At 44.3% G+C, this 17,688-nt stretch overlaps 1 protein-coding gene across 1 annotated transcript in view; it reads right to left on the bottom strand.

Annotated features, from left to right (window-relative positions):
- Positions 1–17,688, bottom strand: part of ANO3 (anoctamin 3) — a 371,821-nt gene that overhangs the window by 218,482 nt on the left and 135,651 nt on the right. The gene's annotated exons all lie outside the window — the stretch shown is intronic.

Below are 17,688 nucleotides of genomic sequence, written 5' to 3'. Positions count from 1 at the left end.
TGTTAGAAAAAGAAACATTTTTGTCATAAAAGCCATCGCTAGTACAGGGGTTTACAGGAACAGCAGGTCCGTTGATAAAAAAACACTCTTTATTACAGTTATGTTTCCACTCGTAAAATGCATTTTATTACCTTAAAGCAAAGCTAAAGTCCCAAAAGGGAGTTAGTTCCTCTTTAACACTCCCCCACCCATTACCACAAGAGAATTGTGGGATTTTTTTTTTTTTGTCTTTTTCTTTTTCATTTTTTTTTTTCATTTTTAGCTCCACCTCCCACTGCCATTCCAATGACAGGAAAAATAAAAGCAAAGGATGCACCAGCCTTGCGCATTGCCTTAAAAACTCATTTACTGAAGAAATAAAATATTTGTCTACTCACAAACAGCACACAATATCAAGCTCTCCAATATCCACAGTGACCCACACACTCTGGTCTACTGTGCAGATACCAACGTATGAAAGACACTTCAAATGTCTTTGTCTTCACTTTCGCGGGCAGGTACCCTCTTCTTTGGTGGCTCTCGAAATGCATCACCCATTTGAAGTGTCTTCCCTATGTTAGGATCGGCACAGTGGACTAGGTTGTGCGGGTCTCTGTGGATATTGATGAGCTTGCTATCATAATGGGTAAGATAATGTCTTTCTTTATCCTCATGACTAACCATTGGGGGGGTGGAGTGAAACATGTTAGGGGCGTGGCTTGGTGGGAGCCAAGGCTGAGATTGCCACTCTCACCAACATCACTACAGGTCTAAAAGGGGAGAACACTGAGCTTAAATTAATAATCAATATGTACAGTATACAGAGCATAACAAGATATAAACAAGCAGCAGCATGCAGTGGGATATACACACAGAAAGCAATTGGAAATGGAGAGGCTGCGCTACAAAAAGTCTCAATCAGTAAGTCCAATCAAAACCATAAACCATATAAAAAGAGTCCATATGAAACACTTGTAAATCCTGATGTCACCACAGTGTATACACACAAACATGAGAATGCCCAACCACTGTAACTAATATCTGCTTACCAGATGGCAAGCATAAAGGACAGATGGCTATAACCCAGCCAAGGCCTTTAGCTTTTATATGTAAACACTGGTGCCGGTGGGCTAGATCGTACAGATCACTTCTTCTCTCCATCTATGGTATTCGTCTTGTACTCAAATGGGTGCCCCAAAAGAAAACAGACTGGCCATAGCATAATACTGCCTAAATATATTTATTACAGTTAATGCACTTACATTGAAGTAGGAGATTGCATGCGTATTAAAAAGATGCCGGCCAGCACAAACCCATGGAGCCCATCCTCCTAGTAAGATCATGTGGTGACGTCACTGCGTACTTTTCCTCCAGACGCATTTTGTCATTAACAGACGTTATCCCTACAGGACTCCATGGATGTGTGGCATTAGGGATTTCTTCCTCTTTTCCCCTCAGTAAACTCCATCCCTTGCCTGCACTCCCACAACAGATTCTGAGCTACTCGTGTTACTCCCCATGCTGATTAAGCCTGAGCGGCACACTATATCATTGGGCAACCTTCGTTTTTGTTTTTCCAGTGTTCTTTTTGGGCTACACCAGTCTTTAGGGGACTGCAAAGTCTTGCTCAGTTCTCCCGAAACATTCACCTTGAGCGCAGAAGGTTGTATATTCTAATGACAGGTACCTGGTACTGCAGCATCCTGGGATACTTACATCACATTTTCTAGGAGGCTGCAGGATCAGCACACAGAGTGACCCAGGTCCAGTGGATGAGCCATGGGGCAAGTCTGGTGCATCATTGGAGCTGACTGCCTACACCCAAAAAAGGCAGCCAGCTGAAGAGGACCAAGATGGTGGTGCTGGATTCTCTGAGCATGTAAGTATGAGCTTTGAAGACCACTAGAACACTACAGGTAAGTGGAAGAAAGTGCTTGCATATGATTGAATGATGGAAGTCACTACAGCTTCCCCACATTTGCAAAGCTAGGGAAATATACCCTTGCAAAGTGAACAGCTTATTTACCAAATCAACCCCACCGTGTAGAGGTTTAAGCACCCTAAAATCTTTCATTGTTGATTAAAAAGTGGTGTTGGTGATAGCAATGTTCAGACTTTTATTGCTAGCTAAAGGGCTTTAGCCATTCCTTACTAGACATGTGCAGAGTAAAATATTTCGTTTCGGAATTTCGTTTTCGTCTGAAAACTTAATTTATTTAGTTACTCCCGAAATTCGTTTTTATTTATTTAGTTTTTCGTTCAAAAATTGCATTCGTCCGAAAATCCACATGAATCACGGTCGAATCTGTCTTTGAAGGCTTATGGTGTCTGTCGAAAGAAGATTCGACGGAGCTAGTATATAGCATACTTTAGAACCCTATTAAAGTCTATGGGACTCCAACGTTCAAAATCTAAAGTGCTCATTTTAAAGGCTAATTTGCAAGTTACTGTCCTAAAAAGTGTTTGGGGACCTGGGTCCTGCCCCAGGGGACATGGATCAATGCAAAAAAAAGTTTTAAAAACGGCCGTTTTTTCGGGAGCAGTGATTTTAATAATGATTAAAGTGAAACAATAAAAGTGTAATATTCCTTTAAATTTCGTAGGGGGGGGGTTGTCTATAGTATGCCTGTGAAGGGGATACTACACTTTTATTGTTTCACTTTAATCATTATTAAAATAGTATCCCATAAAAAGACCCTTCAGGTCTGGTATGGATATTAAGGGGAACCCCGCGTCAAATTTAAAAAAAAATTGACGTGGGGTTCCCCCTAAAAATCCATACCAGACCCTTTATCCAAGCAGGCAACCTGGCAGGCCGCAGGAAAAGAGGGGGGGACGAGAGAGCGGCCCCCCCTCCCTCCTGAACCGTACCAGGCCACATGCCCTCAACATTGGGAGGATGCTTTGGGGGTCTGTGACCCCTCAAAGCACCTTGTCCCCATGTTGATGAGGACAAGGGCCTCATCCCCACAACCCTGGCCGGTGGTTGTGGAGGTCTGCGGGCGGGGGGCTTATCAGAATCTGGAAGCCCCCTTTAACAAGGGGACCCCCAGATCCCGGCCCCCCCCCTGTTTGAAATGGTAAGGGGGTACAAAAGTACCCCTACCATTTCACAAAGAAAGTGTAAAAAATGGTTAAATAAAACAAACACACTTTTGAAAAATTCCTTTATTAAAAATAAAAAAATAAAAAAAAGATTCCAGCGGCGGTAATCCACTCTTGCTATCCAGCGACGGACGATCATCTCTCCAGCGATGTCTCATCTCATCCAGCGCAGCGATCCATCCTTCTTCTGTCTCCGTGGAGGAGACACTGCAAGGATTCCGGCGGCTGACGTTTCTTATATACGGAGGGCGGGGCCACCCGTCACCTGACCCCGCCCCCCTCTGACGCAAGGGGAAACCCGGGGTTCCCCGTGATGTATAGGTGACCCCGCCCCCCTCTGATGTAACGGAAACCTGCCTGTGTTACATCAGAGGGGTGCGGGGTCACCCATACGTCACAGGGAACCCCGGGTTTCCCCTTGCGTCAGAGGGGGGCAGGGTCAGGTGACGGGTGGCCCCGCCCTCCGTATATAAGAAACGTCAGCCGCCGGAATGCCTGCAGTGTCTCCTACATGGAGACAGAAGGATGGATTCGCTGCGCTGGATGAGATGAGCCATCGCTGGAGAGATGATCGTCCGTCGCTGGATAGCAAGAGTGGATTACCGCCGCTGGAATCTTTTTTTTATTTTTTTATTTTTAATAAAGGAATTTTTCAAAAGTGTGTTTGTTTTATTTAACCATTTTTTACACTTTCTTTGTGAAATGGTAGGGGTACTTTTGTACCCCCTTACCATTTCAAACAGGGGGGGGGGCGGGATCTGGGGGTCCCCTTGTTAAAGGGGGCTTCCAGATTCTGATAAGCCCCCCGCCCGCAGACCTCCACAACCACCGGCCAGGGTTGTGGGGATGAGGCCCTTGTCTTCATCAACATGGGGACAAGGTGCTTTGAGGGGTCACAGACCCCCAAAGCATCCTCCCAATGTTGAGGGCATGTGGCCTGGTACGGTTCAGGAGGGAGGGGGGGCTGCTCTCTCGTCCCCCCCTCTTTTCCTGCGGCCTGCCAGGTTGCGTGCTCGGATAAAGGGTCTGGTATGGATTTTTAGGGGGAACCCCACGTCAATTTTTTTTTAAATTTGACGCGGGGGTTCCCCTTAATATCCATACCAGACCTGAAGGGTCTGGTTATGGATATTTAGGGGGAACCCCACGTCAAATTTTTTCTTAAATTTGAGGCAGGGTTCCCCTTAATATCCATACCAGACCTGAAGGGCCTGGTAATTGAATTTGGGGGACCCCCACACTTTTTTATTTATTTATTTATTTATTTTTTTATCAATGACTTTCAATGAGTGTTCTCTGTATTACGGAGCCGACAATTCATTATAGCTGCGAGTGATTTTAAAGGACTTTTTTTCCTGCATAAATGACACTTTGTGCAGGGACAATTCTAAGCACGGGAAACATGCGCCCCTTCACAGGCATACTATAGACAACCCCCCCCCCTACGAAATTTAAAGGAATATTACACTTTTATTGTTTCACTTTAATCATTATTAAAATCACTGCTCCCGAAAAAACGGCCGTTTTTAAAACTTTTTTTTGCATTGATCCATGTCCCCTGGGGCAGGACCCGGGTCCCCAAACACTTTTTAGGACAGTATCTTGCAGAATCTTTTCTCTCTGTCAAATCTTTTTTCTCTGTCGAATATTTTCTCTATATAATCTTGGACTAATAGAGGTAAGGTTAGGCACATTCGAACACAGGTTCTATAGACACAGATTGTTGTCAGAGTCATGTCGAATCTCCTATTCTATATCGAACTGTTGTAACAATGAAAACGAAAATAAAGCATTTATTTATGTCGGATCTTTCGTTTTTCGGATTTTGTGCTTTCGTTATCGTTTGTCAAAACGAAAACGAAAATAGCTGAAATTCGGACGAAAATGCATTCGGACGAAAACGAATGCACATGTCTATTCCTTACTCCTTCACAAATGAAAAACAGAAAGTTTGGCTTTAGATATACTCTAAAAGTATAACTAACAAACAATTTAGACTAATTGATTGGAAAAGGAAAGAGGTTCAGGTCAACATCCCTGGTACAATATGTGAAAGAGAATTTCCTCAAAAATGGGACTTTGAAGGACCATGAACACTCAAAAAATGAAAATTATGTAAAATAGTGAAAATTTATTACAAAAAAATAAATACAGTGGGGATCGAAAGTTTGGGCACCCCAGGTAAAAATGTGTATTAATGTGCATAACGAAGCCAAGGAAAGATGGAAAAATCTCCTCTAATCTACTGATTAGACATTCTTATAATATGTCAAAAAAAGTTAGATTTTATTTCCATCATTTACAATTTCAAAATTACAGAAAACAAAAAAATGGCGTCTGCAAAAGTTTGGGCACCCTGCAGAGTTAATATCTTGTACTGCCCCCTTTGGCAAGTATCACAGCTTGTAAACGCTTTTTGTAGCCAGCCAAGAGTCTTTCAATTCTTGTTTGAGGTATCTTTGCCCATTCTTCCTTACAAAAGTGTTCCAGTTCTTTGTCTGTCATGCACTGCTCTTTTAAGGTCTATCCATAGATTTTCAATAATGTTGAGGTCAGGAGATTGTGAAGGCCATGGCAAAACCTTCAGTTTACACCTCTTGATGTAATCCCCCGTAGATTTTGAGGTGTGTTTAGGATCATTATCCATTTGTAGAAGCCATCCTCTCTTTACCTTCAGCTTTTTCACAGATGGCCTCAAGTTACCATCCAAAATTTGCTGAAATTTTATTGAATCCATTTTTCCTTCTACTCCTGAAATGTTCCCTGTGCCACTGGCTGCCATACAACCCCAAAGCATGATTGATCCACCCCCATGCTTAACAGTTGGACAGAAGTTCTTTTCATTAAATTCTGTGCCCTTTCTTCTCCAAACGTATCTTTGCTCATTCCGGCCCAAAAGTTCTATTTTAACCTCATCGGTCCACAGAACTTTCCAAAATGCCTCAGGCTTGTCTATATGTTCGTTTGCAAAGTTCAAACGCTGATTTTTGTGGTGAGGATGTAGAAGAGGTTTTCTTCTGATGACTCTTCCATGAAGACCATATTTGTATCTCTTTATAGTGGAATAGTGTACCACAACTCCAGTGTCTGCCAGATCTTTCTGGAGGGATCGTGCAGTCAAACGTGGGTTTTGAATTGCTTTTCTCACAATCCTGCGAGCTGTTCTGTCTGATATTTTTCTTGGTCTTCCAGATCTTGCTTTAAATTCCACTGTTCCTGATGACTGTTATTTCTTAATTACATTCCGAACAGAGGATATTGACAGCTGAAAACGCTTTGCTATCTTCTTATAGCCTTCTCCAGCTTTGTGAGCGTCAACTATTTTCAGTTTCAGTTTTCTAGACAACTGCTTAGAAGAACCCATGGTGCTGATTGTTGGGGCAAGGTCAGATGAGTCTGGCCATTTAAAACCTTTGAGATTGACATCACCTGGTCTTCCCAGACAATGATTAAGAACAATCCATGACACTGGCAGGTCTCAGCTTTGCAAAGGGGGCAGTGCATGCTATAAATTCTGCAGGGTGCCCAAACTTTTGCAGATGCCATTTTTTTGTTTTCTGTAATTTTGAAAGTGTAAATGATGGAAATAAAATCTAACTTTTTTTTGACATATTATAAGAATGTCTAATCAGTAATTTGATGCCATTTGGAGATTTTTCCATCTTTCCTTGGCTTCGTTATGCACATTAATACACATTTTTACCTGGGGTGCCCAAACTTTCAATCCCCACTGTACATTATACATCAAAAACGAAAACACATGATAACACTGGGATAATCGGGACACAAGATGAAAACATGAATAATGGAAGAGGCCCAAACAAGCTGTCAAAAAGACAGATAAAATCCAATGCATTTCGACATGTGAGGTAAGGGTCTTCTTCAGGGAAAAAGGAATGGGCTGAAAGCTTCAAGTGAATACGAACAATCTCATTTGTTAAGCGTTTCTAGCATCGGAGATCATATGCTCAACAGAGGAGAAGGAGACAGCAACACGTTGAAAGAGCACCCCCGTGCCAGAGGAATATCACCCAAAAAGGAGGGAAAATAACCGAGGCATGAAGGGGGCAAGGAGAAGGAGATAATGACAGAACAAGAGCTTCACAGCTGCACAGCTAGTATACCAGCATGGATCTAAGTATGAAACCTATCGCTGTGAAGTTTTTTGCTGGAGTCTTGTAAAACACATGTTTTATCAGGGGCCCATATGTAGTTTAAGTGGCCACTGAGGTTCAGATGCACTTTGAAGCCAGGATGGAGTCAAAGGAAAACCTCATGACTTGCAAGGTTTTAGCCCCAATATAAGGAGGGAAAAACAGGAAGAGGTGAACGCCTAGCTGGATAACCAGATAGGCAAGGACCTAAAAGTAGAGAAAGGTGCTTTTTTTGCACATGCGAATGTATCTTAGGTCTAAATTCTCTTTTAAAGTATAACTAAAGACAACTTTTTTATTTTCATTTTGGATAGAGTAAAAGAGGGTTATAAACCCAGTCAGTTTTTTTGCCATCTGTACCCCATTGGGAAAATCTCCTCTCACTTCCTGTCCAATAGCCAAAACAGGAAGGGAGAGCAAATCCCTCCAACGTATGGGAATCCCTAGTTGTCATGAATGTGTGTCCCCAAAAATTCTGAATATGCTGAAAAAAAAAGCTCATGTGCTTTTTATCCCTGGCTGAGCAAGGGGAGGATGGAAGTTCTATAGGAGGAAAGAAATTCAGGTGTAAAAACACATGTGTATCACAGATTTACAGGGGCTTTTATTGTAGCATATGGGACCAGTCCGATATATGGGACCAGAAGTCTGAATATGCTTAAAGAGCTAATTAAGGGTCTACCATTCTCCCACTCCAAAAAAGTGTAAAAAAAGTGTATTTATTACCATTTTATGTAATAAATACCACCACAGGAGGATCAGAATCTGCTCCTTTGTGCAAGGAGTAGCAGGGTGAGCACTGCCAGATCCCTACAAAATGACCTCCAGCAGGCCACCGGTGTGAATGTCTCTGAAAAAACAATCAGAAACAGACTTCATGAAGGTGGCCTGAGGGCCCGATGTCCACTAATGGGTCCTGTGCTCACTGCTCAGCACCGTGGAGCTTGATTGGCATTTGCCAATGAACACCAGAATTGGCAGGTCTGCCACTGGCATCCTGTCCTTTTCACAGATGAGAGCAGATTCCCCTTGAGCACGTGATAGACGTGAAGAAGCTGTGGAGAATGTTATGCTGCCTGCAACATTGGGCAGCATGACCGGTTTGGTGGTGGGTCAGTGATGGTCAGCCCTCTGTAGGTTGATCATTTTCATTTCTATCAAACAACGTGGCATCCTTTCGTTCCTAACACATTACCCGGTCCATATCAGTATAGGTAGGTATCTAGCATGATATTTTTTCCCATTGAGATCTGATGTGTTTTCAAAGTGTTCCTTAAATTTTTTTCAGCAGTGTACTTAATTGTCTGGAATTCAGATTTGAGAATTACAATTAATGACTATAACTAATTTGTACAATATATAGTATAACAACAGTTTTTGTGGGATCAGTCACTGTCCTAAAATAAGGAGTCTGTTGAGACAGAAAACCTGTTGCCTGCCCTCCATCTGTATAAGCACCAAAAATGGACTCATAAAAAAGTATATAGTTAACTACTCAAAACAGTGAGAATGAGTGATGTTGATTCAGCTTCTTACAGCTGCAAAGCAAACGATTGCTAAGGCATGGAAATCCCCCTGTCACAAAACAATAGAGTGAATCGCACATTGATACATGCAAAATGGAAAAGACCAGATACCTAAATTTGACAAAATTTGGCAACTGCGGATCAAACATTGCCTACAACCAGACTTCGATGAAACCGTCCTTATGACGTGGTAGTTGTAAGATACATTTATAACTCATCCAATATCTTCCTAGTGGTCAGATCACCCTCAGGGAATCTCTCCTTCTTTCTCTCTCCTCTTTTCACTTATTCTTCCATGCTATTGTCCTATACCCCCCTACCTATGGCTCAACGCTGGTTTTCCCATCCCAGGTTATGACTGCTCGTGTCATTGACAGACAGTCCCTCCAAGGCTAAGCTTTCTTTCCCCTAATGTCACCTAAGACATTTGATGCACATGATAGCCTTAACCTGATTTGCTACAGAAGTTTACAATACTTGTATTGAGATATCTTATCCAATTTTGGTTCATACGCTTTGTTTCTTATAGGCCTTAGAGTTTATTAACAATTGATGTGCAGATCAGGTCAACAAGGTCTTGTTGAGGACTCCTTTAAGTTGTCCATGAATGTCACTTAGATGGTTGACTCTTTTTCTTTGTTTTGATGCATGACACTAATCGGTTGCACCAAACTGACATCTGTGTATATGTTTGCTATAAGTTGACCTTTGTACGAGGAACTACCTTGTTGTTATTTTTAAAATATGATTTTTATCTTAATAATTCAATAAAACATTTGAACAAGGAGAAGTGATATCACTACCTCGCTTGCTTCTACATCATGCATTCCATAGGTCCATGCTTTCTATATCTCTCCTGCTTTTTGAATATTCAACTTATCCTCAAATCACTAATCATCAAGGGGCAGCCCTAAAATGAGGAAGCAAAATCCTGCCTCTATGATGAAGTCTGCCTCCACCCAGAGACACAGTGCAGAACAAGGCATGGTAAGGCACTAATGGAAAACAATATCAGCTGCAGGGAGCCTGGAGACATTATTGGTGACTAGTTCTTTAGCTGTTTTGAACACAACTTCCATAGTACAGGCCCTCTCTAAGTTATAAGTTGTTTGAGGAAGCAAAGTACCCAATTGTGATATACAGCTGAGCACCGCATGAATAAAAAGAGCTCTTTCCTTTAATGTTCAAATAAGAGTTGAAGATATAGTCCATATGACAATTCCACCAAATAGGGGTTCTGATATTGTGAGGAATCTATCAATCCGGAGTGGGTGGTTGTGATAAGTGTATCATGTTTCATAACAAGACAAGTGTAAAATCTGCTTTGATATAAATACCCAGTGATATCATCACTCCAACAAATGCTTTGCAAGTGAATTACAACAGCTTCATGTGGGTGTTGTGTGATCTGTGTGCATGAGACAGATTGGATTTTATAAATACAAACTCACTAAAGCGTCATGAAATTAAATGTTGAAGCAGCAAGTGCTTTATAATTTTTGATGAAGGTTACTTAAAAGATAACAGGTTTCTTTTAAAAAAACACCTGTCAATAAAGGTCATCAATTTATTATTTTAAAACATGCAAATACCAACACTTCCCAGAAAGAGATCACCACCTATGACATTCTATTGATTTATCACTATGATGGGTAGTAGGATGGTGAGGAAAATTGGCTGCTTTCTGTACTAAAGCCAGCATTAATAAACTGACATTACTGACAAGTATAGTATACAGTTGACTTTCACAACAAGGGTTACGTGGAAGCCTAAGTTCCCCCAAAGGATGCCTGCAGAGTTTTAGGGCTGTTGCAATTTGGCAGGGTCATTGACTCTTTACCAAGGGTTTACGTGGAAGCCTTAAGTCCCTCCAGAGGTTGCTGGTGCCTCCTTGGGCTTTGACTGATTGACCTGTCAATTAATAGCGCCTGAAAAAAGTTCCAGGGCCAATGACACTTGGCAGCATCATTGACATGACACCAAGGATACAGTTGCCATTCTTAACCAGGGTTACGTGAAAGCCTTAAACTCCGCCAGAGGTTGCTAGTGGCTCTTTGGTATGTGACTAATTGACCTCTCATTTGATGGTGCCCTCAGAGTTCCAGGATCAATGCCACTTGGTTGAGTCATTAACCTAACACCAAGAATCTTTATAGTTATCTATAAGAATGACATTCTGATCATCATTGTTACAAATAATTGAAGAGCTCTGGACGGCCGCACTCCAAGATAAATTCAAATGCCCTTTATTCGTGAAGCTGAATCACACAAAAGTGGGTCACAGCAAAGCAACAATAGCTAACGCGTTTCACACTACCAAGAGTGCTTACTCATAGCTATTCAATTATTTGTAACAAGTATATGCCGTGCCTGCTCTGGAGGGGCTGTTTTCTTGGATTTGTGGACTTACCTGGAGCGGTGGTTCTCTCACATTCTGATCATCATTGTAAGGGGACATTCTTCCCATTGACCACCAATGGGATGTACAGGTATTCCATGCATCTGCGTGCAGGCAGTCTCATTCATGTCACTTGGGATGAAGCGTCTGCATGGACATAGCCATTGCCCCTAATTTCATATCTGTTTGAGTGTGGGTGTGTGTCCTTGAACGCAGACAGTGTGAGTTTGAGGACATGCACGTGTATCCACATGGATGTCAAATTTGGAGCAGCTGCTGCTTCCAATTAGACATGGATGGGACTGCCTGCACACAGATGCATGAAACACCTGTACAGACCATGCTGGCAAACACACCCTTAAACAAGTATAAGTGGAACGTCACCTAAAAAAGGAAGTTCTTCTTTTCCTCCTCCTCTACCATTTTACCATTTTCTTTTTAATTTCAGGGTGTGGGTACCTATTTTTAACAGGTACCCAACTGTCTATATGAGCAGAGTGGAAGTTTAACCCCCCCTCCCTGCCTGCATGTACTCCTGTGACACCTCACACCTCACCTCCTCCTGGGACACCTCACGCGTCCCAGGAGGCTGTGGGTCCATTTGGAAAGTGCAGTGCGACTCACACATGTGCAGTGGGGAGCCAGCTGAGAGAAGCTGTTGACATTCACAGCCAATTTCCCATAGGAAAGAGGGCAGTACTGGGGACCTGAAGATTGCTGAAGAACCAGCACGGTGATGATAGCGCTGTATCCCTGAACATGAAGGTGTCTGTAGCTGCTGATGTTGATTTTTCCAGAACCAACTGTAGCTCCTCTTTAAGTATTCTTGAGTGAACAAGGCCTTATCATATGCGGCTGGGTACTCAACTGGCTAGATGAGAAACTGCTTGTGCTGCTCCTTACCCCCCATCCTGGCCCAGGGCTGCCTGCAGCAGGGTATACTTGTTAATGTAGCCACCTGGAACCCTGGGAAGTGTAGTTTGAAGGGAGCACTGCACTGTAAAGGTGAATGGAGCTGCAGACTTTAACACCCAGAAATCCTTGCTAACGGGAAGAGTAAAGATCAGGGTCTTGGCTGTGAGGGAACTGGAGCTGTACACAGCTGTGTCCTTGGTGTGCTAAGACCAGAGAGTGAGAGAGTCTGTGGGGACCAGAGTGTCAAAACTGAGTCCGTGAGGACTATAGTGCGAAGACTCATCTTTTGAGGACCGGAGTGCAGGGCAAGGTTCTCTGGGCACCTTGACTGGTGAGCTAAACAATGGTTCTTTACCATTGTTTAGCAGTTCATTACAAGAGGAGACTGCCTATTTGATTAGCAGCCTCAACAACCAACCACTCCATACAGATTCAAAGGGACAGTAATTAAGTGCACAACCATACAGACTGGGCCCCACTGTTAGCTGTCTGAAGTGAAAATCAGGCACTTTCACTGTTATTATCTTTTGTATCACTTTCCCACCCTATTAAATTGTAAGCTCTTATAAGCAGGGCCCTTTTAACCCTCTTGTATTGTATTGTATTGTAACTGTACTGTTTACCTTTATATTGTAAAGTGCTGCAGATATAAATACTGAATACTAATAATATAAATCTCAGGACTTGATAAATAGAAATCTTTTTGCATGAAAAACAGCTCCCAAATATTTCATCTGTGTATTTATCTGTTTGCTGGAGTTCAGCTTTAACAACATTAGTATAAGATAGCCACACAGTAGCTGATTTGAGTTAGCTGACTCAGCGAGAAGCAGCAGTAAAGCACAACCATCATGCAGTACTGCAAAGTTCTCATAGCCCTGGTACACACGGTCGGAGAATCCGTTGGAATGTGTCCTATCGGACCGTTTTGTCGGATAATCCGACTGTGTGTGGTATGCATCAGACTGTTTCCGTTGGAATATCCGTCGGACCAAATTTTCCAACTTGCTGGAAATATTTTCCGACAAACTGGTCCGATCGGACATACTCCGATCATGTGTAGAGAATTCCGATCGGACAAAGTGCCACGCATGCTCAGATCAAATTCCTACACCAAAGCTATTGGCTACTAGCCTGAACGTAGTCCTGACAACAAAATAACGTCATCACGTTCTGAACGATTGGATTTTCCGACAACTTCGTCCGACCTTGTGTATACAACAGTTTCGGACAAGATCCGTCGGACAAAATCCGACGGACAGAATCCGTCGGATTTGGTTGTTGTTGTGTGTACAAGGGTTTAGTCTTATTCCTTCTTTATATTTATCCAATTTATTCTCTTGGTATTTCTCTCTCTCCCCCTCTCTCTCCCTCTCTCACACACACTGTCCTTTATTATTTCTGCTTAGTAAATCAGATTTTTATTAATGCAAGTAACAATATTAACTTGTATAGTATAAACTCTATTTCTCAAAATTATGTGAATTATTTTGATGTGCATTAAGCAGCCCGTACAAACCTCTGTGTTATATAGGACTTCAATAAAAACGATTGAAAATGACATTGTTCTTTTCTATAAACATAATTGTGATTTAGATCTACTTAGCAGTAGGTTGGCAGGAAATTTCATGTGATAAACCTAATGATATAACAAAAAGTTATGAATTTCATTTTAACTTTTTAATTTAATTAAAATCTCTGTTAAATTAAACAGTCTTTAATTTTGTAAAATAGAATATGTTAAATATAGATCATAATGTTAGCTGGTTCTACAAGTTTTTCAGTGTTTTTAAAGCCTTGCAATAAAAGTTATGAAATAACAAAATAAACAAGAGACTCAGAAGTGCAATTATATCTTATCTGGCTAGCTCAAACCAAATACAATATGAAGGTCTATAAAACTGGGGCAGTGGGGGGGGGGGGGGGCGTGACCGGAGGCTGACCTGGAAGGACGCTTAGTCTAGGAGCTCCTTTCCAGCCCAGAGCTACAAAGGCCATAAAAGGGGGACCAAGCCAGCATTTATGGGCCGCTCACGGACCACCCGCTCAGCATCAGCCCGAGGGTTGTCACAGCCACCTCCGGGCTCCTCGGTGGCATCTAGGGACTATTTTATGCTGCCTGACGAGACACTGGGTGGGAGCAGCAAGATGGCGCCGGCCGCCACGCAGCATCAGCCCTACACACCGCTACAGATCCTCGCCCATGGCTCCCTGCTGCATAGCAGTGCTCCCGACCGTGGGTCTCTGGGACCGTCCAAGACACATCGGGGGTGAGTTACCAGCACGACCCCCTCTGCTCCCCTGGCTCCTAATCCATCCATCCGGAGAGCAGGGCCGCACAGCCTCTGTCGCAGTACACACAATGCACTGCGGCCTTTCCTAAGCTGCTGCGGACGTGCTCAGACCCGGGAGCCCTCGCTGTCGGCAGTCCCTCTCCCACCCCCTTGGAATGGCATGGAGGACTTTCCAGCGCTACTGCACCCCGAACACCCCCGGTGGCATCTGCCTCGGTAGGGGGAGGGGGGCTGCCCTCTGTCCGGCTAGACCCCACTTTACCTAAGGCCCAAAGACCCTCTCGCTCCAGGGAACACAGCACGTCCTGGGGGGGCACAACAACACCCCCCTCTTACGCGCAGATGGCACAGGCTGCACCACAAATCCGAGAAGGAGACCCTCCAGAGCAAACAGTGCCCTCCCCACCCCACCCCCAGCACCGAGGGCCCCTGCAGAGGACCCTCAATTGCCCCATCCTCCTTCCCCTACTGCCCGGGGCCAAATCGAAGGACCCGACCCCCCTTGGCAAGTTTATTTGCAAACTATTCCAACTAAGGAAGACTTCAAGCAACTTATTGCTGACGTGAAGGCCACCTGCCGAGCTAAAATCCAATCTTTGCATGCCGGCTTCAAACACCTAGCTGACAGGGTGGAGATGGTGGAAGAGGAGTTGCAAGATACTAAGCTAACAGTCCATCAGACCCAAATGCAGGGTTCGGACCAGCACCTTATGCTCCGGGAAATGCAAAAAATCCCCATTGCAGATATATCCGGACCTCTCATGGACCATGCTCCAAAACGCAGACTGCTGCAGCCCCTCTTGCGTACACTCCAGGAAAAGAATATTGCTTACAGATGGGGGTATCCCTTCAGCCTAACTGCCAAGTATCAGGGGAAGACAGTCGTCCTGCGCTACCCGGAAGATCTGGAGTCCTTCTGTGATGCCCTGGAGATCCCTGCCCCTAATTTACCTGCATGGGACCTGTTGGCCACACCGCCTCCACCGCCAGTGGTCAGGCAGAAGGTCCCCCCAACTAAACGCTCCAGGGGCCCAGACCATCCACGCAAGTCCCCTAAGCATAAAGTGGGGTGACCTCCCCTTGGAAGACATATATGGAACACCGCTTTTTTCCTCCCCCAGCCAGACAATGCTGGCAACAAATTTGCCTCCTTGAGCACCCACAAGCTCCATTACTTTTTTTTATGCCCCCCGTTGGCCTACAGCCTGCCCACCCCTGTTACATAACATGGGCTGGCCTTGGATTTCCCTCGGACAGACCGGTTTCTGAGTTACCAACCCCCCCATGGTTTACCACTCGATAGTTCCCTTTCCCCCCCCTTTTTTTTTTGCCCTTTTCTTTTTTGTTGTTTTTTTTCTCTTATTATCATTCCTGTTTGGACTTTTGTCTTTCCGTATCTCCCTACCTGGGACCTCCCTCCCCATTTTTTGGGGACGGGGCACCCAGCTGGGGAGCCCAAATGGAACTTGGCCCCGGGACCTTTCGGTTCCTGCAGGCCCGATTGTTAATGACTCTGTTATTACCTGAATATGTTTGTATTCTAACTCTTTCTCTTTACTCTAGACCTCTTTTCCCCTCTGCTCTACAGACCTCCCCCTGGCAAGGACCTGGCCTGCCACCTGCCCTCCTCTCCTGGATGCCGCGTTCCCTGGTCGCATACTGCTACTACTGGACTCAGCTAAGTATACCTCCAACCCACTTCACATATGACAATGGCTAAGGTACTGTCACTAAACGTCCACGGGCTTAACTCTAACGAAAAAAGACATCTGGTGCTCCGGGAGTTTAGGCAGTCACAGACTGATATCATTATGATACAGGAAATGCATTTTAACAAGGGGGACTCCTTTAAATTTGCATCCAGACATTACCCACAGGCGTATCAGGCTTTTAATCCACGTAAGAGAGCAGGGGTCGCTATCCTTATCAAAAAAGGGGCCCCTTTCACATGCACTAACGCCTACCTTGACCCACTTCGTCACTTTGTTATCCTTCATGGTACCTGGCAGGCACAGGTCATCACCCTGTGTGCCCTGTACGCCCCAAACACGCGCCAACACTGTTTTTTGGCTAAGGTTCTTACCCGTTTGTCCCGCACACCTCCTGATCTTCTCATATTAGGAGGAGACTTTAACCTCTCCCACTCTACTGTCTATGATCGCCTGGCAGCGAACCCACAGGCTCCGCAAGCACGGGTCCTCAGAGACTCCAAGCTATTTCGCCAGCTTACTAGGAGACATGGCCTCTTTGACGCCTGGAGGGCTCTTCACCTGACTGATCACCAATACACTTTTTATTCAACCTCCCATAAAACCCACTCCCGTATAGATTACCTTTTTGTAAACAATAACGCACTACGCATTACCGAATCTGCGCAAATTCTTCCCATCTCGTGGTCGGACCATGCCCCTATCGCAATGTCACTAAATCTAGGCACCCCTATACGCCGGCTGTGTAATTGGCCAAAATTGAGCTAGAATCTACGATACAGCACTACTTCATAGAAAACGACACTCGCTCCTCACTTTATGGTCAGCCCATAAGGCAGTCCTTAGGGGCCGTTGTATTGCCCTCTCCTCGGCCATGAAGAGGGATGCCAGGGTAGCCGAACAATTAGCCTCAAAAAAACTGAAGTCCCTAGAGGCAAAACTCCAAGACTCCCCCTCGATCCCACTTTTGCGATAGATCGTCCGCGTGCGGGCAACATTGCGGGACTTGGCCATGGGTCAAGTAGAAAAAGCCCTGGTCCGCTTAAAGCAGGTGTATTACGATAAGGGCAATAAAGCGCAGTCACTCCTAGCTTGAAAACTAGCAGAGCGAGCCCATATGTCTACACCACATCAGATTAAGGACAAACAGAGTGATCTCTTGACCCATCCCCAGGAGATCGTAAACGCCTTTTCTGACTACTATACGGACCTCTACAATAAGGCCGAGATACCGCACAACCCCCCGTCGCCTGACCTGACAGATCGCATCACTCACTATCTAGAGCGCGTGGGACTACCTCGATTGCGAGACGACAATCTACTAGGACTCAATGCCCCCATTACTGCAGAGGAACTGGAGGCCACGGTGAAGGGCCTCCCCACCCATAAGTCCCCTGGGCCTGATGGTTTACCGTATGAATATTATAAGACCTTCCTTCCCCTACTTAGCCCACACATGACTAAACTATATAATACCTTTCTCCACCAAACACTGGTCCCTAGCGATATGCAAATATCCTTCTTGTCCCTAATCCCGAAGCCAGACAAAGACCCGGAGTTGTGTGCCAGTTACAGACCCATAGCCTTGCTTGACTCCGACTTGAAAAT

Source organism: Lithobates pipiens, unplaced genomic scaffold, assembly GCF_037356315.1.
Source record: "Lithobates pipiens isolate NorthernLeopardFrog02 unplaced genomic scaffold, aLitPip1_a1.2 Scaffold_10, whole genome shotgun sequence".
Taxonomy (NCBI): Eukaryota; Metazoa; Chordata; class Amphibia; order Anura; family Ranidae; genus Lithobates; species Lithobates pipiens.
The sequence above is the reverse complement of the archived record's forward strand: the minus strand, read 5'-3'. Positions and strand labels throughout refer to the sequence as shown.